Source organism: Acinonyx jubatus, chromosome A2 (assembly GCF_027475565.1).
Source record: "Acinonyx jubatus isolate Ajub_Pintada_27869175 chromosome A2, VMU_Ajub_asm_v1.0, whole genome shotgun sequence".
NCBI classification, from domain to species: domain Eukaryota; kingdom Metazoa; phylum Chordata; class Mammalia; order Carnivora; family Felidae; genus Acinonyx; species Acinonyx jubatus.
In genome coordinates this window covers 11,776,314-11,783,528 of record NC_069383.1, presented here as the reverse complement: position 1 = coordinate 11,783,528, position 7,215 = coordinate 11,776,314, and positions in this window count along the sequence as shown.

Here is a 7,215-nt window from a genome sequence, read left to right as displayed (position 1 = left end):
AAAGTAACTGACAACATGGTGTCATTAGGACACAGAAGTAATATGGGGGAACAAGCAAATAATATCTAAAAGGAGCACATTCGGGGAAGGCTTCTTGGAGAAGGCGACAAATGAGCTCCTCCTGAAGGATGAACAGGAGTTTTCCTCGTGTATAAAGAAGGCAACACTATTTCAAGGAGAAGGAGCACTGTATGTAAATGCGCAGATATGCGAACCACGGAGATGTGTTCTGAAGATGAGAAGCAATTTGGATTTGCCAGAGAATGAGTCAGAGGGTGGGAGCTGGAACTGGAGGAAAGGGAAGGGGTAGGGTAGAGCCAGAAAATGAAGAGTCTGGCATTCTCCCTGAAGACAACAGGGAGTCCCTGAGGGCCTTTTAGCTGAAAGGTGTGGTTTGTTTGGCAGCGCTTTGGAAGACGCGTCAGTTGGAATTATGCCTAGAAGTGGGGAGCCCAGTGAAGAGGTTAATGGAATAGTTTGGATGAGAGATGCTGGGGACTGGAATTTTGACCTTGGTGGTGGGAATGCAAGGTGAGGAGTCAGAGAGGTGGAGCCCAGGGCCATGGAAGTCTAGGCAGAGGGCAGTGCAGCAAGTCCGCCCCCAGAGGCTTGGAATTGAACTTGCCTGTCAAGCTTCTGGCTGGGACTGGGACTTTCCTGCAGAAGCTCTGACAGATTCATCACCGACAGGGGAGATGGTATAGTCTGAAGTCACCTTGCTGCCTGAAGTAATCTCAGACTCTTTGAAATTGTGAAGGCAGTGAAAATCCAGAGACATTGTGCTGTCAGGCCAAAAGCACGGGGATCAGGAGTCAGAACACTAAACTTGAGTAGGTGTGACCCTTCCTGGTCAGTTAAAAGATTGATGGAAAACTGCTTATGCGCTTAACCTTCAGTTCCTGCACCTGCAAAATGAGGATTGTATTTTCCTCACCTGGTAAGGATTGCATGGCAAAATGGAAAGGAAGGTATTCAAAATGCTGTAAAACACTGTGCACATATTAGCTATTTTATAGGGAAACCAGAATTTGGGATTTGAGTAAGAAGATACCATTTTGAGAAACTTGCTACCAGGTCACTGTCCCCAAAATATGCCCTTGTAATGCATTGTTACAAGGAAGTGAAGTCGTCATCTCTGAGCTATAAGGATAACTCAGGAGAAACCATTGATCTTGTATTTGGCAAAGCTGAGTGTCTATCTCAAGGTTGTTCAGACAGAGTTGTGTTATTATGGTATATTTGCACCATGACTCCACGTACTTTCATTTGTTTCCACAAAGTTTGGAGGTAGAAGAGAGGACGTGTATCGTTATTCATTCTAGACACCTAAAATCTGAGCCACAGAAAGACACCACCATACAGCTCAGTGTCCCTCATCCAGGGGAGGTGGTGTGCCCATGGCTGCTGTGGATGATGAAGGAGCAACGAGTCATGGGGCTTCTGGGGTCACAAAGATGTTATACAACTTGAGGGGAGGCCTGGTGGTCCCCATCCCCCCCATTTCTGCTCAGTACCTAAAGATATGTTTCCAGAGCTTCCCATATGTTCCAGTCATGCAGGGGTCTCCCTTATCCATGCACATGTTGATCCTCAGCTGCCGACTTAGTCCTCAGAGCAGAGTGGGCCTGAGCTGGGGATGTCCAGGACCATCTCATGCACATAGACTGACCAGAGGTTGCACACGGCCTCACTGCTGGTTGTGGCCCGGCTTGTGGAAAGGAACCCAAATGCCTTTGGACCTTATGATCACCTGACCTGGGAACATAGGCACTGACTGCACATGGCACATGATGCGGTATCCCGAATGCATCCAACCTAAAGAAGGCAATAGGAAGGAAGAGATGACGTGATGTCCAATATTCTTTATAGAGTACATCTCTCCCCACCATCCCAGGAAACCTAAAACATTTTGAGTAATCTCAGATTAATCAGAGAAATATTTGACTCTATCTCCTTGTCCAAGCTTTTTTGCAACCTGATTGGTCTCCTTCTAGGTTCCTTAGAGTTTGATCCTCCCATCTTCCCTTGACCCTGAAGGGTATACAAAAGAAAGAATCAGGGTACAAAGAAAATCAGAAACAGACCAATGGCAAGGAAACTTCTCTCATGTGCTTTGGGTGCCTGGAGGCTCCAATTTAAACACATATGTTTATGTCTTTCATCAGCACAAGAACCTAGTAGCTACATCCTCTCATTGTTACCGTTAGCCCTAGGCACACAACTCCAGTTCCAATACACAAGGAAGAAAGCTCAGTAACACCTCCCTCCTCCATGCCCAGGACAGTCACATTCCAGAAACAGTCAGAGAAGCTCCCCTGATCATCTTGTGCCTACAGCTCAGGTCTAGTGTGAGGGAGAAGAGTCATTTGTGTAGAAGTGGAGAGTGGGTGGTCTGGAGATGCTATATATAAGGAAGAAGGTATGATTACCTTCACAATATCCTTCTTTCTGCCTCCTTTTGGCAGAGTGGTGCTTAGCTGGATGACTTCCCTGAACACCTGAGCAACACTCAAGTGATGCTTCTTGCAAACAAGCCCCTGGTCACTTCTCTCTGGATCTGAGTCTATAACTGAGAGGATTTAGGTTGAGACTGTCCCAGTCTCCTCAAGTATTCTCCACTCATCACTGTCACACTCTGCACGGAGGTGTTTCCCTGTGGTGAGCAGAGGGGTCTCTGCAAAACTATTGTTACCTTTAGTGAAAAACATGACCCAAGAGGACAGGAACTGGTAACAGGCTGAGGGAAACAAAAGGAGTAAAAGCAGAGGTCAGTGACTACTCGGGGATGTCCCATTAGAGAGCCTCCGTAGAGTGTGAGTTTTCATCTTTGCTCTTTGATCTTGGGTTAGGAGATTGGAACACCACTACCGACCATATGGGGCCAGACTGGACATTCTGTGTTGGGCAGTTTCTCTCTGGTGAGAGGCAAGACAGTCAGTGTACCCTGATGCAGGGCCGGTCAGCTGCTGCTGTGAGGCCTCACAAGATACCTGGGCTCAGTGCCGTTGATTTGGAAAGAGCCAGAGTGCTGAAAGCGGATTCACTAAGAGCTAATGTTTGAAGTGTACATTCTTCACTGGAATCCAGGGTGGCTAGTGATGAGTTTGCTGAATTTATTTGTTCCTTGTAGCTATTTGTATAGGGTACAGCACTTTGTACCAGAGGGGGGTCGGTTTTAATGGATTATGAAGAAATCTGTCTAATTAAGGTTTGGTTAGTTTTTATTTTAGTTTATGACAGTGTCTGAAAGAATTTTCATGTGTTCTTTTTGTCAAAACTTTGCTACTGGTTGCAGAGGGAGACAGGACAGAGAGAATGAATTGTCTGCTTCGGAAAGATGGAATGAAAGCTGATCCTTGAAAAGTACACATTCTTAAACGTTAGTATAAGAAAGACTGAAAATAAATTGAACTAAACATCTACTTAAGAAGTTAGAAAGTGATAGCAAAACAATGCCTCCGCCAAGAAGCAGAAAAAAGGAAATAATGAAACTAAGAGTAGACATTATTTAAAAAGAAAAAAAGTGTAAATAGCCAAACTCAAAAGTCTGAAAAGATGAGTCTCCTATGACACTGGTCAAAGACGAAAGAAGTGAGAGAAACACAAAGAATAACATCAGAAATGAAAAGGGAAAAAAAAAGGACAGACGATGTAGAGATTGAATAATCACACAAGGATGTTCTAAAAACCTTGAAGCCAACACATTGGAAAAATTAGATACACAAATTATTGAAAAGCATCACTTTCAAATCTGAATCGAGAAGGAAGTTAATAATTCTGTAACGATCAAGGAAATTTTATTGGTAGGTAAAAATTTCTTATAAATAAAATGCCAGACACAGTGTCCAGTGAGTTCTTTCAAAAAATAATTTTAATCTTATGAAATCTTTCCAAAGAGAGCAAAAGAGGGAAATGTTCAATACCTAACTTTGTGAAGAAGGATGTAACCTTGATATGAAAACTTGGCAAACACGTGTAAAAAGGAGAATTGTAGTCCAATCTAACCTGTAAATGTAGATGTGGGAATCCTAAGAACAGTATTATACTTACAAATAATAACTTATATGTCTCATAATGCACGTGACTAGTTACGTTGATCCCAGGGCGCCATATTAGTTTAAACATGAGAAATTCAATTCATGAACCCACCTATGTTTACAGGCAAGAAAAAAAAAGTGTGCAACCATTTGAGCAGTTGAAGAAATACTTTTTATGAAACTCAAAGTTTATCTAGTAAAATCTCTTAGAAAATAAAGAATAAAAACGAACTTTCCCAAACTGATCATGGATATGTATAAAACCTATTGTTGGACATTAGTTACATGATGAAATATTCAAACATTTCCCTTTGAGATCAGAATAAGATAAGGATGTGCACTGGTACCATTTTTATTCAACATTAAAAGTCCTTGCCAGCATAGAATGCTAAAGTGAAAATACACAAATAATAAAGAAATGAGTAAATGTTAAGAAGGACTGGAAATAAATTTTTAAAACTTTTGTACTTACAAGTGATGTGAGTGTGTAGGTGGAAAATATTTAAAGATTCCCAAAGTTTGGGGCACCTGGGTGGCTCAGTCGGTTGAGTGTCTGACTCTTGATTTCGGCTCAGGTCATGGTCTCCAAGGTTTGTGGGATTAAGCCCCATGGTGGGCTCTGCCTGACAGTGTGGAGCCTGCTTGGGATTCTCTCTCTCTCTCGCTCTCTCTCACTCTCTCTCGCTCTCTCTCTCGCTCTTGCTCTCGCTCTCACTCCCTCTCCTCCCTTCCCTCCATCAAAATAAATGAATAAACATATTTTTTTTTAATTCTCATAGTTTGAAAGCTATGGGGTTTATCAGTATTGCTAACATACACATATTATTTGATATTGCTAAAGTTAACATACAAACATTAATTGCATTCCTATATACTAGCAATATTCTAGGTGTGAAATGAATATTTTATTCGTTTGGAATAGTGGAAAAATCCACTTGCATTAAAAAATATGGAGTCAAGAATGAAGTAACATACTTAGAAACTGTTCCACAACTTTGTGGGAAAACTTGGAAAGTAAACAGGGGCACCTGGGTAGCTCAGTCAGTTAAGCATCCAACTCCTGATTTTGGCTCAAGTTATGATCTCATGATTCGTGAGATAGAGTCGCAAGTCTGGCTGTGTGCTGAAAACACAGAGCCTGCTTGGGATTCTCTCTCTCTCTTGCTCACTCTCTCTCTCTCTCTCTCTCTTCCGTTTCTCTGCCCCTCCCCTGCTTGTGCTCCCTCTCCCTCTGTCTCTCTCAAAATAAATAAATGATAAAAAGAAAGAAAGAAATGTGGACAGAGAATCATTGGGGGGTACTTAAAGAGGTGCAGAGGTAAAATATGATCATAGACTGAAAAACTAATTTCTTAAAAGATATAAATTCCCCATAAACTGATCTATACTTAAAAAAGAAATCACTTAGAATCAAATTGTAGCAGGGCTTGTGGTGGTGATTGTTGTTCCCTTATTTGTTTTGGTGGAACACAATGAGCTGATTTTAAAATTTAAATATAAGCAACAAAGAGCCAAGAACAGTTGAGTGTTCTGGAAGAAAAATAAAGAAAAACAAATATAAAAATCTTACACTATTGAACCATTGGCAGAGAGATAGAAAAATAAATCAATAGAAAAAACAGAGCGCTTCCAAAAGACACACATATATACGGGCAGTTGGCCCTGCAGATGAGGGGAAGGAGTAGACTTTTCAATGAACAGTGTTACGATAACTGGGAAGCTATATTTTTAGACACTGAAATTGTATTCCTACTTCACATGACACAAAAAACTTATTTAAAGATCTTCACTTGAAAGGAAAATTGCAAAACTCTTGGAAGATAGTATAGAAAAGTATCTTCTTGTAATTTGGGTAAACAAAGTAATTTTTAATCAAGATGCAATTAGCATTACCCGTAAGGAAAAAATTAAAAACTTGGACTTGTAATGTTTATCAGGAGAAGTAATGTTTCTCAAATGATACAAGAAAAAGAAAGAAAGGGCAACCCAGAGTGGGAGAAGCTATCAGAAAACATGTAACCAACCACGGTTATATAAACAGAATAATCATGACATACAGAAAATCCAATAGAAAAATGCACCAAGAATAAAACAAAATCTAAATGTCAAGTTAATATATGCAAAGCTACCTAACCTCATTAGTAATCAGTACAGCGTAAATTAAAACCACAATAATATACTATTGTGCACCCATCATTTTGGCCAAAAGGAAGAAAAAAAAGCCAATGATATTAAGTGTCCACAGGATCTGGAGCAATGGAATCTCCTCATATATTCAAAGTGGTCCAAATTTAACTTGCTGTTGTCTACAACTTGTTTTTATCTAGTAAGGTTGAGTCGTGCATATTTTATTTATTTTTATTTTTTTAATTTATTTTTTTAATTCACATTCAAGTTAGTTAGCATATAGTGCAATGATGATTTCAGAAGTAGAATCCAGTGATTCATCCCCTACATATAACACCCAGTGCTAATCCCAAAAGGTGTCTTCCTTATTCCCCCTTGCCCATTTAGCTCATCCCCCATCCAAAACTCCTCCAGCAACCCTCAGTTTGTTCTCTGTATTTAAGTCTCTTACGTTTTGTTCCCCTCCCTGTTTTTATATTATTTTTGTTCTCCTTCCTTTATGTTCATCTGTTTTGTATCTTAAATTCCACATATGAGTGAAGTCATATATACTTGTCTTTCTCTGACTAATTTTGCTTAGCATAATACCCTCCAGTTCAATCCACGTTGTTGCAAATGGCAAGATTTAATTCCTTTTGATTGCCGAGTAATACTCCATTGTGTGTGTGTGTGTGTGTGTGTACACACACACACACACACACACACACACACACACACACCACATGTTCTTTATCCATTCATCCGTTGATGGACATTTGGGCTCTTTCCATACTTTGGCTATTGTTGATAGCACTACTATAAACATTGGGGTGCATGTGCTCCTTCAAAACAGCATGCCTGTATCACTTGGATAAATACTTAGTAGTGCAGTTGCTGGGTTGTAGGGTAGTTCTATTTTTAGTTTTTTGAGGAACCTCCATACTGTTTTCCAGAGTGGCTGCACCAGCTTGCATTCCCACCAACAATGCAAAGGAGATCCTCTTTCTCCACATCCTCGCCAACATGTGTTGTTGCCTGAGTTGTTAATGTTAGCTATCTGACAGGTGTGAGG